At 37.1% G+C, this 24002-nt stretch overlaps 1 protein-coding gene across 4 annotated transcripts in view; it reads right to left on the bottom strand.

The window, feature by feature from the left end:
- LOC111138953 (KIAA0586 ortholog) overlaps window positions 1-24002 on the bottom strand; it is a 131023-nt gene that overhangs the window by 1085 nt on the left and 105936 nt on the right. The gene's annotated exons all lie outside the window — the stretch shown is intronic.

Below are 24002 nucleotides of genomic sequence, written 5' to 3'. Positions count from 1 at the left end.
GCAGAGCTTGTTAGCCCCTTCCACCATGTAAACACACAGTAGAGAAAAAAAAAAAAAAAGAAAAAAAAAAAAAAAAAAAAGACAGTGAGAAGGTGATGGCTGTGAACCAGGAAGAGGAGATTTATTTTGATTTCTCCAGAAGTGTGAGGAATAAAATTTCTGTTGTTTATAAGCCACCCAGACAGCAGTATTTTGTGACGGTAGCCTGAATGGACTAAGATGATACCCAAGTGCCAAGAGTTGTGGTCCAATTGACAAAGGCCAGGTAAGACCAGGTAGGGTCAGAATCTAGTCTCTGAAACCCAGACTTACCCTCTTACTCACTGTATGACCTCAGCAAATTGTTTCACCACTCAAAATTTCAGTCCTTTCATATTAAATGGGTTGGCTACTAGTACCTACCTTGCAGAGTGTAATGAGGACAAAATAGTATCGGTAAAGAGCCTGACAACAGAGCTTAGCACTTAGCAAGTGCTTGAAAACTCAGAGTTACCAGTACCACTAACCAGTACTATTTAGTATAGTACTAGCGCTACTATCATTACTATTACCATCAAGTAAATAGCTAAGTCTAATTTTAAAAAAACACACTGGAACAGCCCTAAAATAAGGATTTGCTACTAAGTTACAAAAAGAACGTGACTTTTTTAAAAAACTGATATGAACCATGTGAAAATCATCTGAGGTCAAAGGTTGCCAAGGCACTTTGTTTACCCTTTTTCCTACTCCTACAAAATGAACGCTCACCTCAGGATCATGTCATTAACGCTCATTCCTGAGTGCCTAAGAATGCTGTGCTATTAACAGAACTGATAGAAGGGAAACAAGGTTAAAGGAAAAAAGTAATAAAGTGATCATTCAAATAACATTGACATTTGACTTTGGAAAGTATTTTTTTCTGTAAAACAGACTTTTCTTCATGATTGCTACATTTAACCAAATACAGAAAAAAAAATCTCCACTCCATGGACTGAGAGTAGTGGGAGGCAATAAAGAAGCCAGCCCGTGGCAGAGGAGACAGTCTGGGATGAAGAATTCATTAATATGTTAAACATAAATCCAGAGTTGACCATAAATGTAATCTGTCTGCCTCTACCCTAACTCACTTCTTTAAGTTTAAAGCACACCATCTAAGAACATGAAGAATGCCAACTTGCTATTATTTAAGACTACAAAAATCCCTGTTTCAGATTTTATGGCTTTACTACATATACATAAAAATAATAAGCATCTTAAAAACAAATTATCTTTAATAATCTTAAACAGATTTCTGAGTCAAGAGCCATAGTAATTTTTCTAAAACTCCTTTATATTTTTCAAGTAGTTTTCACAGTAATAAAGTGGAATTCTCCACTACATTTTATAGGGACTACGGTAAAAGTAGACATTTTCAGAAATTTCAGTGATGATTTAATCACAGCTTTCCAAGAAAATCGGAGTATTTGTAAAACCCAAACTCCTTCACATTAGGAAGTCTTACAAAGACAATATTATACCATTCCTTTTTGTTATTTGTTTTAATTTCATTTTTTTAATAAAAGAGGGACAGATAATAAGAATTGGCAACATTATAGCAACATCACAAATTATCATACCACAGTATAATCTTCTAAGAAGAAAACAAGCCTTATGTCAATTTGAATAGAATAAATATTTTAAATAAGGAGAGACTTTTTGAAATTTAATTCTGTCAGGATATGATAAAAACTAAAATGAAGACGCAATAAGAACTGCTTTAAAAAAAGATCTTTATAGGACATAAACACTATTTAAATGTTCTGTCATTTTACAAAGTCATGATTCTGAGCACACAAAATAACCAGGAAAAGTATCCAAGATCAGAGCTTACTTCATCAATAAAGTAAAAACAAATATAAAGTATAACAAACACCAAGAGCAAAATTAATCTTCAACCCATAAAAACTCAATGTTACCTTCCCCTACTAAGTAAAGGAATGGAAAAAATTGGAATTTTTTAAGGAACTAATTCCTTAGTTGCCTATCTGTCAAAACCCTACTGATACCAGATATTCTTTTTTCTGTTACGTCACAAAACTGCTTTACGTGTACCTTCCTTTTCTACTATGTGCACTAAATTACTGAGTAAATTGCTCAATGATGTAACAAGAGCTATAACTTTTTTTGGATCTCAAAGAAATTTGCAAGTCTCAGAGAACATATTAAATTCAATCACTGCAAAGTTATGCTATTTCTCATAGTTAATGCCTTATACTTACACAGCAATTCATAATTGCAAATATCTTTCCCCATCATCTTACCTCATCCTGACAGTAATTCTGGGAGACAGAGAAGGCGACTGAGGCAAATGGACAATAAAGTGGGCTTTTCCAAAGCATACTCTCACCAACTAAACATCCCTACAAGCCTATGTTCTGAGAGATTCACAGATGAAGAAGAAATTGTCCTCATCCTCAAGAAGCACATAAGCTAGAAGCAGAGACAGATGTGTACAGCAATAGTTAGTTAAAGTGACAAGTAAGTTAAAATGACATAGAATAAATGAAACAAGATGGGATTGGGAGGGAGACAAAGCATAAGTGACTCTTAATCTCACAAAACAAACTGAGGGTTGCTGCTGGGAGGGGGGTTGGGAGAGGGTGGTTGGATTATGAACATTGGGGAAGGTATGTGCTATGGTGAGTGCTGTGAAGTGTGTAAACCTGGCGATTCACAGACCTGTACCCCTGGGGATAAAAATACATTATATGTTTATAAAAAAATAAAAAATTTAATAAATTAAAAAAAAAAAGAAAAAGTGAGTAAGTAACACACACACAAAAAAAATGACATGGAAGTAGCAGTTGAAGTTGAAGGATTTCAAAGATGTGGAAGGTGATGAAGGAAAAAACCAACAAAATAAAGTCAATTTGAAGTCAGTACTTTTTTTTTTTTTAAGTCAGTATGTTAAAGGAACTCTGTTCTGAAATCAAAGTACTAATTGGATTGAAGGAATGGTGAGAGAAAGGCTGTAAAGGAAGGTCAGGGTCAAGTTCTGTAAACAATGATGAGTCACAAGATTCTGAACAGAGGAGTTGGATGACCAAATATATTTTAGAAGAGAGAATTCCAACAGCTGTGTGCAAAATAAGGAGAGATAAGAGAGATCTATGGAAATCGTCCACTCAAGAACTGGAGATCCTTGCCACTGGAAATAGATTCAAGGTTTTGGCGGAAGACTCCCAACTTATAAAGAATTGAGTATGGTCCTGAAATTACAGGGTTAGTTGACTGATTAGGCAGTAATTAGAACACAAACCAGCCTGAGGCTATGGGGTTATAAAGAGGTGTGGAGATACTGGGATCAGTTACATACCTGATGAGCGTGAATGCCTACAAGATATGTGAATGGACTTCTCCAGCAAGCAACTGGAATCAAAGGTGTCAGAGACCATCAGGCAGTTTCAGAGACAGAATTAACAGTCATCTATATAGATACAATAATTAGAGTAATGAGAACAGTGATAACCTAGGGAGAGAAAATAGGCTGAGAAGAGAAATTATGACAAAAATTCGAGGAAGGACAAAAAAAGGTGAATGAAGAGAAAATAACGAAAAACAAAAGGGAAATATCAGAGAGATACGTAGGAAGAGACCGAAGAGTAAAGAGTCACACGAGGTAACAGATGATTAAAAAAAAAAAAGTCTCGTATAATTCATCTAATTAATTCAAAACTGGAAGCGCTGAGACATCTCACTGCCTTCTGCACTATAGCAAGTATCTCCATGACTCAAACAAAAAAAAAAAAAAGAAAGAAAGAAAGAAAAAAAATGACTTTTAAAAAGGTGGGTAAGATAAATTCCATTCATGTAATGTGCAATAGTAGGGGCAGGTAAGGAGAGGAGCAGTAATGAGTCCCTTTATGACGGGCCAAGTCTAGGGTCCAAATGAGATCTGCTGTCCAGTCACTTGGGAACAGTCCCATCCAAATTGTCAGCGTGAGGCTTCTGGAATAAGGCAGAGCAGAGCTCTTCCATCTATCCACCCAACAAATATCAACTGAGCACCTACTATGTGCCAAGCACTGTTCCAGACTCTGGAGATATCAGCAATGAAGAGAACAAAGGCTCTATCCCATGGCCATCATAGTCCAACTGAGGGTAGGGCAGATGACACACACGAAGGAAACAAACATAATATGTCAGGAGGAGATATGTGTTATAAAGAAAAATAGGTAATGGGTAAGAGGGATGGTGAGGGATAAGAGATTTTAGGAAAGTTATGTAACTTCTGCACACCCTAGTTTCCTCATCCTTAAAATAAAGATAAGAGTACCTTGCCCAGGGGGTTTTATGAGAATTAAAAGGGATAATGCGTATGCTGTGTTCTGTTTAGTGCTGGCACACAGAAAGCACTCACAACAGAGCAGCTCTTCCTTTTAGGTAACTGGAAAGGAACTATCCCAAGAGGTGATGACCCTCAGGATGGGCTGCAAAAGGTAGTCTGCTTTAGAGAGGATAAGAATGTTTCACTGAAATGCACTAAGAAAAAGAAAAAAAAACACAGTTCTAGAAGGCCTCCAAATAGTTACGCTATTTTAACTCAAGTAATTATGTTTTAGTCAACAAGTTAAGCCAATAAAATGCACCATTTTATCCAAAGGTGTTTGTAATTGTGCATCTGGGGAAGACTTTTTGAAGAGTTCATTTACTTTATTTTGAACAGTAATTTTGAACTTTAAATAAGGACTTTTTAGACTGGGAACATTAAAAAAAAAAAAAAATCAGGCAAATGAGTGTTACCAGGCAAAAAGAGTCACCTTCATATCCAGTTATGGTCCTCATAGAGTTTAATTTTTTTTTTTTAAGGTAAAAGACATCATGTCTTAATAAATCATCATTAAAGCAAACATAAATTTTCTGCCTATATTAAATGTAGTTTGATGCTTTTAAAGTTTGACTTTTTAAATTTCCATAGTCATGTCATTACTCTATGATGTAATTGTTTCAACAGCTGTTCTCAGAGTTTTTTTTTTTTTTTTTTTAAAGAGACTACTCCTTGATTCCGTGGGTTTGCAGTACATCATTTAACTTGGCTACATTTAAGCTGGGATGCCATTGAGTCAGACCATGTATTTCAAGCTTCCTAACACATATTTTAATACCTCTTTTAGATGTTTGAAATTCAATTTTTTTTTTTTGCTTTAAAGTTATTTAAAATTCATGAAGAAATTTTACATTTGATGTTGGATTTTTAAGACTAAGGAACAGAAAAGTCAAACTAACTTATTCTAAGGAAGACAAGAAATAATATAGGATTTTTAATGTCCATTTAGATTTTGCCCATATATTGTATTTATGTTTCTAAAAATATGCATAACTTTGTAAAAGTTTTTTGGGTTTAGATAATGTATTTCATCAGGAGGTTTCAGATTCTGACCCTAATCCTCAAACACTTGATAACTCATTATTCTATCTCTGTTATTTGCAAACTGAGAGAAATCCAAACAAAGCATTCTCTCCTCAAACAACATGAGACAAGCAGAGAACAGAAGAAAACATTTCCTCGATAGCTTCATAGAAGAGTACAGCATCTCCAACTCTTCATTCAGATTAAGTAACACATGAGGCACATGTGATATGTACCAACTTCTGGCATTCTTCTATGAGTGGATGAAAAGATAGTTGAGTGACTTTAAATAGCTTGGATTTAGGTTTTTCTACATGAAAATAAAGGCTGGTTTCTTATAAATGACAAATTAAAAAATAAAGTCTAAAAGGAAACAAATGTAATCATCTTGAATCCACATACATGAAGGATCTTAACCCAGGGCATACGGATGAATGGCCAGGGATCTGTGAACGCCCTGGAAAAGTATGCATATTATTTTCATGTGAGTACAGTTCGGGAGGGAGACAGATGGCCATATTTCAGTGCTCTAGATGGTCTGCGGGCCCCCAAATATTTCAGAATCACTGGCTTAAAGGATAGCCCAGCCCCATGTGCAAGTGAGTCACATCCTTTGAGCTGTCCTTCCAGCAGTGGTGAAATACAGGAATTCCTGTCCTGTCAACTGTGAATGCCTCATTCTCTCCGAAAGTGATTTGGTAATTTGCACTAACCAAACTGCATTGTGATTATTTGTTGATGTGTCTGTCACTTGCTCTAAACAAGATACTCCGTAAGAGCCTGGACTGGGACTTGGGAGTCTTTGCTGTCTGACTAGGACAGCAGGTACACAGGAAGTATCTGTGACCTTATCATCTCAATTGTTATTTGCTTGGGGGTCTGTTCTGTTAACTCAATGCTGTAGGAGGGCCGTGACTTCATCTTATTTACCTCCGCATTCTACAAAGTTATAGCACAACGGTGAGCACACAGTGGGCCTTGAAACGGCTGCTGAACTGGACTGATTTGCTTCCACCTCAAGAGTCTGTGGATTCTCGCAGCTAACAGCCTGCTTAGATTCTCGCTGACCAGATCATGTCTTTAAAATCAGCTGAGTTCCAGCTACGCAGTTGGCTTCCCAGCTGTCTGTGGAAATGTTACAAGGATTTCAGCTGTATTTTATGGAGTTCTTGAAGCATTTTTCCTGTCCACCCTGGACTCATCTACTCTTTTTAATTCCTTGTTTAAGCAGCTGCTAAACTACCCTGCTGTATTCAATTCTCCTCACATACTTAACCCCACTCCCTCTGCAGATTTTGCAACATCATAGCTTCAGTGTTTGAGGACAAATACTACAAGTCTTGATGAAGAAGGTGCCTAGTCATTTCTGTCAAGTACAGAATGTAGTATTTTATTTACCTCTACTTCCCAGATTAGTTACTATTAAATGTTTCTTTCCTTCCTTTCATGTTGAAAAGGGTGATTTAAAATGTTACTATAGTCTCATTCCAAAATGTGTTTTAGACCTATAAATCTTACTGTGTTTTTTAAGTTTACTATTGCTTCTGTTTTTAAAATGAGTTGACAAATGCTTATTTTGAAATGTATAATTTAGGATAAAAATAAAGCAGTTCCTATCGATAGAATAAATGTATTGGCACCTGTAAAAACAACTCCAATTCTTTTTCTTCTAAAAAGCAATAGTTAATATGAAAGGTTTGTTTCTTCTTATGCCAGGTTCCAGCTGCTTCACTTTGTTTAAAACTGACTTCAAAGTTTAAACACTGTCCTGTCCCAACAAATAACCTCCCCCAGATGGAATTATCTTGAGTACTATCCTCAGTGCTCTGAATACCACACCTGCACCCTTTTAATTCAACATTTTATAAACTTTCCAAAGGGAAATGAAACATTTTTTTCTCTCCCCTGACTTATGCTTTTTGGAGGGTTGGAGTTTAGTGCATGGAGTTCTACTAGCTGGGTGAGTTTATAGGTATTTCAGAAAAATTTAAAAAGCACAATTAGTCTCTCTACTGTGCTGATTATTATCAAAGAAATTATAACAAAATGAAAAATATAAATAGCTCCAAGTTCAACTCTTTTTTTTTTTTTTTTAATAAGTAGTTTCCATGCCCAATATGGGGTTTGAATTCACAACCCTGAGATCAAGAGTTGCATGCTCTACTGAATGAGCCAGCCAGGTGCCTCTCAACAACTTTTAAAGTAAAAATCTTTACATGTACAAACAGACACAAGTTACAGATCAGGCTCTGTTTGTGTCCGATCCATATCACCTGAAGAAGCTATGTTGAGATTTTGTTTTTCATAAGAAAATCAGTTACGCCTAGAAATAACCATGATTCATTCCTATTCACTAAAAAGAACACAAACTACATGCACTCCCACAGTTACTCTCATAAAACCAAGTAAACAGAAGCCGGATCTAATGACCTTAATAAAAAGGAAGTTAAACAGCTGAATTTTAATGACTATCCATGGAAAAATACTTTATCCAATGATTAGGCATCAAAAATTAAGGAAAGGGGGAAACAAAGAATCACTAGAAAATTTGCAACTTATGCTAAATAAAAGAAACTCACGGACCATTTCTTCCAAGGTTAAAAGTTCTCACAGATTCTCTTACTTAAGGATTTAATCACTAAAAGAAATGTAGAATCTCCCTTCACCCTGGGCCAGACAGCGGCATATTGCCCAAGACAATCTATGTGAAGCAACCAATAAAGTTGTCAGAGAGCACAGAAGAGCATTACACTGTCAAACCACCACCACATTTTAATATTAAGATGAAATAGACTGGGGAAAACCTCTTTCTGGCTAGGGAATGATGAAGTATTGAAAAGTTAACTGAAGAGAGAAACCTGTAGCACGTGTGGTTCTCCAGCCAGCAGGATACCCTGGGCACCGGAAACGCGTGCTCATGTTAATGGCACGCTCTTAATCCGTGCTCTGACATGCAGTCAGTCAATAACTGTCAATATCTGTTGTTTCAAACAAATTCTTCAGGCAGAACAATTTGGAAAAAATGTAGAGGATGGTAGAATCAGTATTTTCTGATTTTCTCTAAAATAAAAATCAGACTTCTCTCAAGTTTCTCTTATTTCAGAAAAATGTCAGGTGGATTTGGAAGAAGATACATGACTTGAAGCATTACATCATTCATTTAACAGAGCAATAGGTTCTCACTGGTGACAAAGTTTCATGTTAAACTATTGTCATTATACTCTTGGATACCTAAAAACGAAATACATTAAAGAATTAGATACAATTAGATTAATGAGGGAAAAGGCTTAAAAAGAACAGCTTTAGAAGAAAACATAGTTTTCTAAAGGTAAGACGGGGGGGGGGGGCAAATACAAGTTACTTACTATATACCGACAATCTGCAATTAGACCAAAATTAAACATCTAAACTTAATACTGTTTTTTAAAAAAATCTTTTTAAATGCATTCAAAGCACTTACTATTATGTTATTATATGAAACACTATCTCTGTTCACTTCCTCCTCTGCCTCTAAGTTTCTGAGAGTTAGAGAAGGAAAGGTTACTGCTTGGCCCGCTGCAGCTGTCTTTCCCACTCTACACAGCACCTATAGTGCAAAGGTGGACACAACAGCATCAATCAGTTCTACCACTGAGGCCTGTTCCACTAAAGAACCTTTTTTAGTGGGTGGGGAGGGGAGCAAGTAAAAGTAAGTGGCAGCCTGCTCAGAAATGATTGCTTCCAAGCCCAGAATTTAAACATATCTATTGTGCTACATTGAGAAACAAGCAATGTCATCCCCTTTCATATTAAACAAAAAAGGGTGGAAACTAAGAAAAGAAAAAGAAAACCTACCTTAGGTCTAGCTAGGATTCAATTTAAAAAAATTTTTATGTGTCCATCATTATTATATGAAGTGTTGTGAAGACCATAAAGAATAAGACATTGTCTTAATCCTCTTTAATTGTAAAGATAAAACTAACACAGAGCAGACTGACATCAGTGAGCAAATCTTCCAATTAATGCTCCTGTTCTGCCTCAAATATAAGAGAGTTTAAAGACTAAGAATTAATTGAGCTCTCTGCTCTTAGCATCATACCACTTCTAGCTGTTCATGTTTCCATCCTAGAACCCAAATTCTTCTTCTATTCTTGGTAACTTCTCTTTGCCTCTTCTTGTTCTATTGCCTTCTTTTTTTATCCTCTTTAGAAGGTGCGATATATTGTACCTGGCTGGCTTTGGAGAAAGGAGCTGTGAAACCTTTTCTAAACCAGTGATTTTTCAACAGAGGGTTGGGGTAGAGAGAGGGGAAAGTCTGAATCACTTTTAGGGCTTTTTTAAATTAACCAGGGCTCCCTTCCAATCTGATAGGCTCACACTCCAAAGGGGATGTAGCCCCCAATGGGACCTGCTGCTATAATGAAACACTCTTCTAAATTCACAATGACCTAAATGGGAATTTTATATACTACATTTTCTTTGGAATAAAAAAAAGGAGCATGTTTTCTCTAATATTCAGATTTTTTGCTTAATAAAAGCATTTTCTTGAAACTTTCAAAAACAATGGCTTTAAAAAAACACAACAGCTTATTTCTGCTTTATTAAAACAATGATTTTTAACTCAAAAAATGACAACAATTTCATTACTCCAAACCAAAGCATACTTTAGTCATCTCTTTATATGCAACAAAGCTGCTTTATTAGAAAAACATCTAAATTGAAATAATATGCTAAATCTGTTAGTATTATTAAGATGTGCCTTCAATAAGCCATTTCATAGGCTGAAATGATTTACTGCAATGCTGGATCTTCATAAAGGAGAACAAAATAGGGGCACCCAGCTGGCTCAGCATGTGACTCTTGATTTCATGGTTATGAGTTCAAGCCCCATGTTGGGTGTAGCAATTACTCAAAAATAAAATCTAAAAACAAAAGGTTTCCCTCCATCATCCTTCCTTATTTTCCCTAAGATGCCTAAAATTCAGTCCTTTATGTATGGTGGCTCAAGAAATATCCAGGTGACCAATGCTTCTGAACCATTTTATCAAATGGATATACCACTCTGTGATCTTGTATAGGAAAAAACACCCACTTTTTTCTATTCATTCTACACTGTACTATGTAAGATAACAAAAAGTTGCAAGTAATTGACAACCAGACACTCTCTAGAGAGACATCTGAAAGGTCACAGTTAAGAGCACAGACTTGGAAGCTAAACTGCCTAATGTAAATCACAGTGCCAACAGAAATGATATGTAAATAACTTAGAGCAGTGCCTACATTTATTACTCAATAATGGTAGTTTTATTATTTTGTAGCTTGTGATTATTTTCTAACTTCTCCCAATTCAAAAAAATTCTCTTGTTAGGCAATCTTTTCAAAATATTTTTGGACAGGGAGACTTTTTGTTGAAAAGAAGAAGTACTGCACCCACATGACCAACAGAGAGCTACAGGGGGTCTCAGAGATCATCTTATCCTTACTAATAAGGAAGGCAAGATTCAGAAAAGTTCACTGACAAATCAATGTGACATATTAATAGTATTATTAGTAGGGACTAAAGCCCATAGCAAACAGTTCTTTCCCTACCTCCCAACTTTTTCAGACTCTTCTACACTAGGATATGTCTTCAGATACTGAGACCTATAAGAACAATCAGAAATTATCTGTGCTACTTCTTAAAAAATTATCAAGGAAGGACATACAGTATAATGTTTAAGACTATAACTTTTGCTTTCAAAGTTGGACTACATTTGATTCCCAGCTCTGTCATGTACTAGCTACGTATCCTTGAGCAAAGTATGTAACCTCATTGAACCTCAGGTTTCTCAAATAGAAAATGACAATATTATCATCTACCTAGTTGGGTTATTATGGATCTTAGCAAAGTATATCACATATAAGATATATGAGATGGTATAATATATAATTATTAATATATATTATATATAATATACAGAGATGGTAGCTATTATGTGTTGTTGATATTATAAATATAAACAAAACTCTACCAAAGAGAGATTCTTGATTTCTGTAATAATTTCTCCTAACAATAAAATAAAATAAGCCACTAATATCTCAATATTAGAGTTGTCTATTGTCATTTATTCCTGTAACAAACAGCTGGCTCATAATTCACACTTGCTGGGGAGGGGTTTCTTGAAAGGGTGAGTACTGTACTCTAAAGGTGAGAATCAAAGCAGCAAAAACAACTTATACCCTGACCAACATGATTTAAAAACTGCTTATCAAGCTTGTTGACTCTTATATTTCCTCATCCTACTGCTCAAAATTGAAGAAACGAGAGGCTGCTGGGAAGATGGCGGAGTAGGAGGACCCTGGGCTCATCTCTTGCCAGGTGGCCACCTAGAGAACACCCACATCAGCATATATAACCCAGAAACTAACCAGAAAACTGGTAGAACAGACCCTCTGCAGCCCGGCATAGACAAGAGGCCACAGTGAAGCAGATCCACCCCTCTGATCGCTCTTGGCAAAACCCCAATCAAAGCAGTGCCACAAGCCTGGTAGTGTGTGCGCAGCCCAGACAAGGGCTAGCATCATTCCAAAGTGAGTCCTGATCTAGGTAGAGGAGAGGATAACCACACACCAGTCTGACTGTGAGTCCAGCAGTGGGCTGGGGGCAGGCAGATGATCTGACTGCAGGCCCCACCCATCAACAAAACCTTCTCAGGGGACAACACAGGGAAAGTGCCACAGTTTGGTGCTACTGTATCTCTGACAAATACCTGGTCTTACTCAATTCAAGCCCAAGGCAGCTCCAGATCAGCCTATCAACACCATAGGTGACAGACTCTGCCCATAGGCAGACAGCTATCGCAGGCTAGACTGAAGGCAAACTATAGCTCCATCACAATGGAAGGACACCCCTGTAGCAAAACACATAGGAGACCCCTGAAGCACCATTTTCTGGTGAAAAGAAGACATTGCACTACACGACCTCTTCTTCATAAAGCCACTACTTTCAAGTGTGGGAGATGTAGCTGACTTTCCTAACACAGAGAAACAGACACAACAATAGACAAAATGAGGAGACAGAGGAATATGTCCCAAATGAAAGAGCAGAAAAAATCAGAGCAAGAGACCTAAATAAAACAGAGATAAGTAATATGTCTGATAGAGAATTTAAAGTAATGCTCATAAACATACTCACTAGAAATGAGAAAACAGTGCAGGACCTCTTTGAAGACCCTCCACCAAGAGATCGGAGACTTAAAAAAGAACCAATTAGAGATACTGGACTCACTAAATGGAAATAAAAATAGACCACCTGGAATAAATAGCAAACAAGAGGACGTAGAAGAACAGACCAGCTACCTGGAGGACAGAGTAATGGAAAGTGATCAAGCTGAGCAGATGAGAGGGGAAAAACTACACAAAATGAGAATATACCTAGGGAACTCAGCAACACTGTCAAGAATAACAGTCACGTGACAGGGATCCCAGAAGGAGAAGAGCAAGAAAAGGGGGCAGAAGATGTCTCTGAAGAAATAATAGCTAAAAACTTCCTGAATCTGGGGACAGAAAGAGAAATCCAGATCTAGGACACACAGAGAGCCCCCAACAAAACTAACCCAAAGAGGTTTGCACCAAGACACAAAGTAAGTAAGATGACTAAAAGTAGTGATAAAGAGAGAATTTTAAAAGCAGCAAGAGAAAGGAAAGCAGTGACATACAAGGGAAACTGCATACAGCTATCAGTGGTTTTCAGCAGAAACCCTACAGGGCAGAAAAGAGGGGTATGATAAATTCCAAGTGCTAAAAGGAAAAAATCTACAGACAAGAATACACTATCCAGCAGCAAGGCTTTCATTTAAAGTAGAAGGAGAAATAGAGTTTGCCAGAAAAGCAAAAGTTAAAAGCAAAACCAGCCACATCCTTGTCACACAAAATGCCATCGGCCTGTGGGTCCCAAATTCACAGCCCAGCCACTCTCCTGCCCGAGTCAGCATGCATGGCCTGCCACCTGCTCAATTGCAAGTCAACACAGCTTCATTTCAGATTGCCAAGGGCTCAAACTGGCACTCTTCCCCTCAAATTCCACGCCCTGTGCTCAAGTTTGTGCACAAAAGTGGGCATAATTATAACAGCAGAATGAAGCAACCCAAACAGTGACACTATTTCTGTGGAATATATAATGAATAAAAGGAGAGTGCTAGGCTAAGAACATCTTCAACAAGCACATCAAAGAACAATACATATAGCATGATTCTAGTTAGTAAAAGAAACAAACCCAGGAAGAATAAAACAAGACAAAATCAGAGACAGAGACAAACTATAAGAGACTTTTAAGCATAGGAAACAACTGAGGGTTGCTGGCGGGGAGGGAGTAGCTGGGGACGGGCATTAAGGAGGGCACACGATGTAATGAGCACTGGGTGTCCTATGCAACTGATGAATCACTGAATTCTACCTCTGAAACTAATAATACACTATATGTTAATTAATTGAATTTAAATTTTAAAAAAAGGAACTCCCCACCCAAATTGAAGAAACAATACTCTATGGTATTAAGTTAAAGGATGAGAAGAAAAAAATTTCCAAACATTTGATCCATGAATTGCTATGGAAATTAGGAGTGGGTAACACTGGATAAAAATTGAGTCACAGATTACCTATAATTTATCCTTTACCTTTACCACAAAAGACAAATGTATTATCTTTTATTTAAGTATGATCTGAGATTTGAAAATGGAATCCAAGGCTGGGAAAGCAGGGATGCTGCTGAAAAAGCTTTAAATGAGGGCACACAAGGTTGCTGGGATTGTACCATTTGTACACTATGCTTTTTTCAAACACTCACTTTATTTCAATTCTTTAGCTTTTTATTTTAAATGGTCATCAAAATCTTCTAGCTATATGGTGTCAATTTGAAAGGAGGCTACATTGTAGTATTTCAAAAAGTGGTATTTAAAAGGATAGCAACCTGGGCTTTACAATGTTTGTACTCTTGTTTTTAAAATTTTGTATATTGGCTTGAAAGTTTATCTTTTGGTTTTTAATACTATCCTCAGTAAGAATCATTAGAATAGCAATACTTAAATCTATAAATTATTATATTATTATTTTAAACAAATTCTTTATGGATTGTTTAAGAAAACTGCATAGTACTATAGGGCTGTTAACTGTAAAACAAGGATATAAAGATGAAGGCTCCTAATAATAAATTTTTTAGCTCACAAAATAAGAGTTTTTAAATGGGTACCATTCAGAATATGAAATAAAAGTTAATAAGGAGAAATCTTAAACTAGTAACACTTAGAATACCTGAATGTTTTATACCATTTTGAGTCCAGTGGGAAAAAAGGAACATTATTAGAGTAGTTAAAAATATATAAAAAGAAATTAACACCTTGGAAGCAAATAATCTGGCCAGATTAAGTTACTCTTTGGCTGCATATCTAATGGGTATATAAGTCTCTCCAAGAGCAGCATTTTAGAAATAGTATCTTGCCAGCATAAAATCTTATATGTAACTGCAAAGAAGCTGATTGGTAATTCAGAAAACAGATGATCTACCTATCCTGAATGCAGACCAAGCTTTATTTGACTAATGTACATTTAATTATTGAAGCTCATTAAAAGCCATTTAAGTACTTGAATGTATTGCTGTGTGGTATTATGACAAAGAATCCCTGCGTTTTCGGGGCAGGAATGTCTAGAGGAACATTCCAGCATTAAAATTTGATTGAGAACTGAGAGAGTCGATGTTTTAGTAGACAACTTTATCTACAATGCACTTCCTGTTGGTTGAATAGCCTGTGACACAGCTACTAAAACAAATTCCTCTCAGATAATTCTTTATAAAAGCATGTCATAACGGTTTGAAACTAAAGGAATCTTAAAAATCACAATAGGTTTGTCTCGTGAAAGAAGCCATGCATTCTGTATGATTTCATTTATTTATAGTTAAAAAAAAAAAAAAGCAAGAGAACTAATCACAGAACAGTGGTTATCCTCATGGGGTGGAGGTTGTACCAAAGGCAACATGAGAGGGCTGAAAGGGTACTAGCAGTGTGCTGTGTTTTGGCCAGGGCATGGGTTATACCAGTGAGTTCATTTGTGAAAATTCTTTCAGCTGTCCACCCATGATACACGTATATATGTAGATTATATGTATGTAAGTAGACTTTCTATATGTAGATTACCCATAGAAGGTTGAAAATGAAAAAAAAAATAGATTAGTTTCAGCCATTGAAAGGTGCTTCCCCTACAGTGTTGAATTGTTCTCCAATGACTGAAAGAGCCAAATAACTAACTTTACTAGCCTTTAACAGCAAGTGAATAGTTGCCAAGTCACATGCCATACTGCTAAGGACAAAGCCAAATTCCTTCCTATTTCTTTCCTTAAAATCCTGAAATACCAGCGAACTAAAATTATTCAGAAGCAGAAGGTGAGTTTTGTTGTTGTCGCTGTTGGTTCAGTTTGACTCTACGGGACTTCTTTTTTTTTTTTTTTTTAAGATTTTATTTATTTATTTGACAGAGATCACAAGTAGGCAGAGAGGCAGGCAGAGACAGGAGGAAGCAGGCTCCCTGCTGAGCAGAGAGCCTGATGCAGGGCTCGATCCCAGGACCCTGAGATCATGACCTGAGCCGAAGGCAGAGGCTTTAACCCACTGAGCCACCCAGGCGCCCCTCTACACGACTTCTTACCTAGAGGATACTTGACGCTCTGTGACAAGCAGCCACTCAATTTCTTTGAAATCACAAACTAATATCATTTTACCTAATCTTGAAAGCATTTCTAAAATATTAATATATTCTGTAAAAGTCATTTAATCCTTTCTTTTTGGTGCCAAAAAGGTTTGCCGTTTCACATTATGAAGCAATGACATAAGAGCTACATTTAAACTCAACTCTTACTCAACAATAGCTCTCACAACTTTAATTACATAAGGCCAGACTGTTACAGAAGGTCATTATTATCACATTCTTATAAGTGACACTTGATGCTAACAAAACTGAAGGCAAAGTCACTCCTTAATAGTTACTAAGCAGTTTGAACACAAGTGCTTCCATAGTTTACATATAGAAAATCCATCTTCTGAATAGAAATCCTTCCTAAACACGAAAACTCTCAAACTATGCCCTGTAACTACGACAGCGTAGTTGGGACTGTAATCGTAATGACAATTACAGTGTATTATTTGTGTAGCTTTTATAGTGGATTTTGCCATATCCAGCCATTCCTAACTAAATTTGGAAACAAAAATTAAATGTGACATAGTGACCAACTTACTTCCCCAAGGCCAGGCCTGGTAACTTTTGAAAAAGAATGAAAGAATGAAAAATGAGCTTTCAAATTCAGGAAGCCACTAGAAAACATGAACCCCAACATTCCATATCCTAAAATTAGAGCTCTAAAGATTTTCTGTTGACTAGTAAGTTTTGGGTATGAGGGGGTGGGGAGGGGAGGGTGGACTTCTGCTCACTGTACACACGACACCAATGGGAATAAGGGCCAATGCAAGTTCTCCGTTACCATTACTCTGGGTAATAGTTCCAAGCTGTGAGGCACAGCTGTATAGGCCTGCCAGCAAGGCCATCGCAGCCGTGTGCTTTGATAGCGTGGGGCCCTGAAGTGTCAGGATATAGAGAAGGCAGCAGTTGTTGGCTGTGAAAACAGTCTGATACAAACCAGATGGGAACTTACTAGATGGGCAACACAAAGGAAAACAATTGGCTCATTCAACAAAGTCAGGTCCCTGCCCCAGAGAATTCACGGAAGACAATAACAGTCACCCAGAGTTGACGCAAACAAGAAACAGCCATGTGGTTACAGTTTAAAAAACTGTTTTTCCTCAGACTAAACAAAGTTTTGATTTCTAATTCTTGTATTCATTAATTGTAGTTTGGTGGACGAGCCTTTCTGTCAAAGACAAATATTTCATTGATATAATATATACTTTTGTGACACCAGGAGAAATATAAGGAGACCTAGAAACTAATTTTGTACTGTTTCCCGTAAAGTGTTAGGAACATAAGCTATGCTCTTAAAGAAACTGGAAAACTTAGAAAATGACAGATCATGTTGACACAGTCATTAAAAAACACCCAACATAATATTTCCAGGACTTTGTAAGTCTGATCTGTTGTAATGCAGGCAGAATGACACAAAAGGCCATAATCACAAGGCTCTCAGAACTACATTTCTACATAAATTATGTTTTCTGATTTCATTACATGGGAAGTATTGTGGCGATTATATTCATCAGAAAAAAGTGCCAGCATTCTCCCTAACCTGACTGTTGGAAGCCCTGTCCATTCACAGTTGACAGGTACAACCAAGATTAACAACCAGATTTTAGGAGACTTTTTGGCAATAATTCCTTATCAAGGAAACTGAAAATAGCATTTTCATGCACACATTTGAACAGATTTTATAATGAAGTAATCCTGTTTTGTTTTATGCCTTTTTAATAATAAAAAATAATAATTAGGTTTCTTAAAAGAGAAGAGATGTAGCTGCAGAACTGTGAAGATTACTGGGGCCCCTGAGACACGGTTTGGGTTTCCCAATTTGCATGGGCTGCGTTGGCCAGATGATCTTCACTGACTCTTCCCACCCTAAAAACTGAGGTCCAACACTTAGAGACATCTTTCCTCTTGTGCTAGATCTTTCATCCCTTGCAGGGTCATTCTGAAATAACCCAGAGAAACAAAAGTGGAGTAACAACTGGTGTGTTGAGTCAGTCCTAAGCATTTCCAGCCCTAAGTGGTTCCCTCTGCACTCTGCTGCACATTCACACACACTCACAAATCCTTTTTTTTTTTTTTTTCTTTTTCAAAAAGTCTAAATCAGCGTGCAGCAACAGTGCTGGATAACTGGCTGTTTTGACTAAATTTAATCATCAAATCCAAGAAATCAGTCTGTGCTTCTATTATAAGCTGCATTCCCCTGTAAAACATAGGAAGGGAAAGACTTTAAAAAGTGTTATTTATTGAAATTGAGAATAAATGTGTCACTCATCAATGAATCAATTCTGTCAAGTCTGTTAAAAGTCTTTCTCAGCACATGGAATCAACTCTTTTACAAAAGGATTAACAAAGACAGTTTGCCTTAGGTTTATCAGTAAATGTATTTGTTAGACTTTGGGCTAACTTATGAAAAAAATGAGTTGCTGTCATTTCTATTATGAGGCATGCTAGTTATTTACATACTTCTTTAGGAACTGCTCATTTCTACCTTAGTGGGGTGCCCATATATATATAGGTGCCTATATATATATGTATATATATACCTTAGTGGGGTGCCTATATGTGTGTGTGTGTGTGTGTGTGTGGAGAGAGAGATCAACCTAATGAACTGGCATAAATTTTTAAAGAAAAAACCAACTAAATGCATTTAATGAGTTTTATCTCATAAACAGATCTTGATAAGATTTCAGAGAATAAGACAAAGTCCAAATTAGGCAGAGCCTTTTAGGTCACAGTGAGCAGTCTGGACTTTCTTGTGATACAAAAAGAAGTCTTTGCGGGGGTGGGGGTGGGGGTGGGGGGGAGGGGTGGTGTTGAACAGGGAGTCATGTGATCTGATTCATATTTTTAAAAGATTACTCTTGCTCTGAGTAAATAATAGACAAGAGGGGAGCAAAAATGTATATAGGAGAGACCAGTTGAGAAACTTCTCTAGAGAATATTAAGGTTAAAAAATATTATGCTTAAAAAATCAACTACACACCTACAAAAGGTAGGAAACTTAGTTTGACATTAAGTCACTTAAAAATATCTTGGTCAGTTTTATTAGAACACTGAAAACCACAGTATCAAGCAATAATGTTTAATAACTTCTGTACATGTTGAGATAATCTATCTAAGAGTAGTGAGGTTACTTGACCTCTCTGAGCCTCTGTTTTCCCATCTGTATAATAAAACCACCACCACCAACAATAAAAACATCTGTGCATACTCACAAGTTTGCTGTGAAAATGAAAACTACACTACATGAGAGTTCTTTGTCAGCTGTAAAGCATTTGACAAATGCTGGTTTTATTATTGTAAGTTTGGGAAGAAACAAGATCTACCATACTTGGTAACGACTGTGTTCTGTCCTAGCATACCTAACTCTATGGAAGATATACTGATTGGAGTATGGTCAAATTAGTAAAGACCTTGGAAACAATATAATATAAGGAAGAATAAAAGGAACATAACATGCAGACTTCGGGTTATGATTGCTGTCATCAAATATTTGAAACACTGTCCCATCGAGAGACCTATTTCTAACACCCAATAGGAGAAAACTAGAATGAACAATGAGAAGTTATGGAGAAGCAGATGTTAACATAGAAAGAATGATTAGTGCTTTCCAGCCATAAGATGTACAGCCAACTAGCATGCTCCTTAAACTGTGGGGTGATCATCTGTGGGTCTAATTTCCCTTTTGCTGGTTCCCTCTCCTTTCTCTAGCTTTAAATCCTGAAGGTGTCTGGGATCTTAAACATGGGTGCTTCTCTTCCCTTTCTATACTTTCCTAAAGTGATCTCATTTATACCCACAGCTTTAAATAGCATCCACACTGTCAACTCTCGGATTTATATCCCCAGGCCCAACCTCTTCCCTAAGCTTTAAATAATAAACAGCCTACCTGATTCTTCACTTGGAGATCTGTTAGGCTTCTCAAACTTTATGTGCCCTATACAGAATGACTGATTTACCCTTCAGTCTTCCCAGTAAATGGCACCACCCTTCACACAGTAACTTTCAGAAACATAAGTAATTAATCCTTGCCTGTGCTTTCTGTTACATTCTACATCTAATTCACTTTAATAATTTATGAAGTAAACTCATTCTTCAGCAACTCTATTGATATATCATCAACATATAGCCCAAATCTGACCATTCTGACACTCCACCAGGGCCCATGCCACTATTATCTCTCATCTGGAATACTGTAACAATTTTCCAATTGGTCTCCCTGCTCCCAGTATTGTCTCTCTATTGTCTATTTTGTGGCCAGCTGCCAGGAGGATGTTTTTTAAAATGTAAAAAAGAATTTGCCATTCCCTTGGTCAAACCTTTCACAGGAATCTCATCATACTCAGAAAAAAAATCCAAATTCCTTCCCAGAGACTACAAGGCTCTATGTGATCTGCTGTCTACATCTCATTTCTCAGTTCCTACCACTGCTCCCCTTGGACATTCCCCTCCAGCCACACTGGCCTCCTCCTCATCCTCCTTCTTCTTCTTCTTCTTTTTTTGGTCTTTCATTTATTCACACTGGCCTTCTTGCTGATCTTGGGCACAACATGGTCATTTCCACTTCAAAAGCTTCATTCTTCCCATTCCTGCTAGATGAAATACTCCTTCCCAGATGTTTGTGAGATTTCCTCTTTCACTTCATTCTCTGCAAATGCCACTCCTTCAGAAAAAACTTCCCCAACAAATAATTTAAAGTAGCAAACCACTCACCTTGCTCCCTTCATTATTCATGACCCTGCTTTACGATTTTTTAATTGATACTAATAGAAATGCAAATCAATATTGACATTATTTTTGGAATAAATCAATGCCTTTTTTAAGTGTTTTGCTTTTTATTTGGAAATGATTTCAAACTTGGGGAAAAAACTGCAAGAACAGTACAAAGAACACTCATGTATCACCCAGATTCACAATTGTTAACCTCTTCCTCAGTGTTTCACATTGTTGTGATTCTTCCCAACAGCTACATTCAGGTTATGCACTCTTGGGCAGAATATTACATAGGAAATGTACCCTGCTCAGATATCCTACCTGGAAGCATGCAGTGTTTATCTGCCCCCTATGCTGATATTAATTTTGATTTGCCCAATCAACACACTATCTTTGTCTTCCCTTTTAACTAATGAGCCAATCTGTGAGGAGATACTTTAAAACCACGCAAATATCCTTCTCCTCATTAAAACTTCCCTCTAGCAGAAGAGAGTATTAATGATACAGAAGACAAAATGATGGAGAATAAAGATGCTGAGAAAAAGAGAGATAAACAACTACTGGATCACAAGGGGAGAATTTAAGAGATAAGTGATACCATAAAGTGAAACAACGTCAGAATAGTTGGGATCCCAGAAGAAGAGGAAAGAGAGAGGGGTGGGGCAGAAGGTATACCAGAGCAAAAGAGAACTTCCCTAATCTGGGAAGGGAACAGTCATCAAAGTCCAGGAGGCACAGAGAATCCCCCTCAAAATTAATAAAAATAGGTCAACATCCCGACACATACTAGTGAAACTAACAAATCTCAGAGAAAAAGAGAAAAGTCTGAAAGCAGCTTGGGGACAAAAGGTCTGTAACCTACAAGGGTAGAAACATCAGACTGGCAGCAGACTTATCCACAGAGATCTGGCAGGCCAGAAAGGACTGGCATGATATATTGAGAGTGTTAAATGAGAAAGACATGCAGCCAAGAATACTTTATCCAGCTACAATGCCATTCAAAATAGAAGATTAAAAAAAGCTTCCAGGGGATGCCTGGGTGGCTCAGTTGGTTAAGCAGCTGCCTTCAGCTCAGGTCATGATCCCAGTGTCCTGGGATCAAGTCCCACATCGGGCTCCTTGCTTGGCAGGGAGCCTGCTTCTCCCTCTGCCTCTGCCTGCCACTCTGCCTGTGCTCTCTCTAGCTCCTCTCTCTCTCTGACAAATAAATAAATAAAATCTTTAAAAAAAAAAAATGCTTCCAGGACAAAGAGAAACTAAAAGAATTTGTGCTCACTAAACCAGCCAGGGGAGAAATATTAAAAGGGATCCTTTAAGCAAAGAGAGAGTCCAAAAGTACCACAGACCAGAAAGGAACAGAGGCAATATATAGAAACAGTGACTTTACAGGTAACACAATGGCACTAAATTCTTATCTCTCAATAGTTACTCTGAATGTAAATAGGCTAAATGCCCCAATCAAAAGACACAGGGTGTTGAAGCAAGACCCATCAACATGCTGTCTGCAAGAGACTCATTTTAGACTCAAAGACACCTCCAGATTTAAAGTGAGGGGGTGGGAAACCATTTATCATGCTAATGGACATCAAAAGAAAGCTGGGGTGACAATCCTTGTATCAGACAAATTGATTTTAAACCAAAGACTGTAATAAGAGATGAGGAAGGACACTATATCATAATTAAAGGGTCTATCCAACAAGAAGATCTAACAGTTGTAAATATTTATGCCCCTAACATGGGAGCAGCCAATTATATAAATCAAGTAATAACAAAACTAAAGAAACACATCAATAATAAAAAACAATAACAGTAGAGGACTTTAACACCCCACTTACTACAATGGATAGATAGATCATCTAAGTAGAACATTAACAAGGAAACAAGGGTTTTGAATGACACACTGAACCAGATGGATTTCACAGATATATTCAGAGCATTCCTTCCTAAAGCAACAGAATACACATTCTCCTTGAGTGCATATCTGTTCTCCAGAACAGATCACATACTTCATCACAAATCAGGTCTCAACCAGTACCAAAAGACTGGGATCATTCCTTGCAAATTTTCAGACCATAATGCTTTGAAACTGGAACTCAATCACAAAAGGAAATTTGGAAAGAACTCTAATACAACATGGAGGCTAAAGAGCCTCCATGGGTCAACCAGGAAATTAAAGAAGAATTTAAAAATTCAAGGAAACAAATGAAAACGAGAACACAACTGTTCAAAACCTTTGGGATGCAGCAAAGGTGGTCCTAAGAGGAAAGTGCATAGCAAAACAAGCCTTTCTCAAGAAACAAGAAAGGTCTCAAATATATAACCTAATCTTATACCTAAAGGAGCTGGGGAAAGTAGAGCAAATAAAGCTAAACCCAGCAGGAGAAGAGAATTAATAAAGATTAGAGCAGAAATCAAAGAAATCGAAACCAAAAGAATAGTAGAACAGATCAACAAAACTAGGAACTGGTTCTTTTTTTTTTTTATTTTAAAGAATCTTTTTTTTTTTTTTAAGATTTTATTTATTTATTTGACAGAGAGAGATCACAAGTAGGCAAAGAGGCAGGCAGAGATAGAGAGAGGGTAGCAGGCTCCCTGCTGAGCAGAGAGCCCGATGAGGGGCTCGATCCCAGGACACTGAGATCATGACCTGAGCCAAAGGCAGAGGATTAACCCACTGAGCCACCCAGGTGCCCCTAGGAGCAGGTTCTTTGAAAGAATTAATTACATTGATAAACCCCTAGCCAGACTTATCAAAAAGAAAAGAGACAAATCTAAATAAATAAAATCATGAATGAAATAGGAGAGATCACAACCAATAGAAAGAAATACAAACAATTATAAGAACAAATTATGAGCAATTATATGCCAACAAATTAGGTAATGTGGAAGAAATGGATGCATTCCTAGAGACATATACACTACCAAGACTGGAACAGGAAGAAATAGAAAACCTGAACAGACCCATAACCAGCAAGGAAATTGAAGCAATAATCAAAAATCTCCCAACAAACAAGAGTCCATGGCCAGATGGCTTCCCAGCAGAATTCTCCCAAAACATTTAAAGAATTAATACCTATTCTTCTGAAGCTATTCCAAAAATAGAAATGGAAGGAAAACTTCCAAACTCATTCTATAAGGCCAGCATTACCTTTATCCCAAAACCAAAGACGCCAACAACAAGGAGAATTACAGAGATCAATATCCCTCATGAACATGGATG

This window comes from Enhydra lutris, unplaced genomic scaffold, assembly GCF_002288905.1.
Source record: "Enhydra lutris kenyoni isolate GAN:26980312 unplaced genomic scaffold, ASM228890v2 scaffoldscaffold4, whole genome shotgun sequence".
Classification (NCBI taxonomy): Eukaryota; Metazoa; Chordata; class Mammalia; order Carnivora; family Mustelidae; genus Enhydra; species Enhydra lutris.
This window is presented reverse-complemented; position numbering and strand designations above follow the sequence as displayed.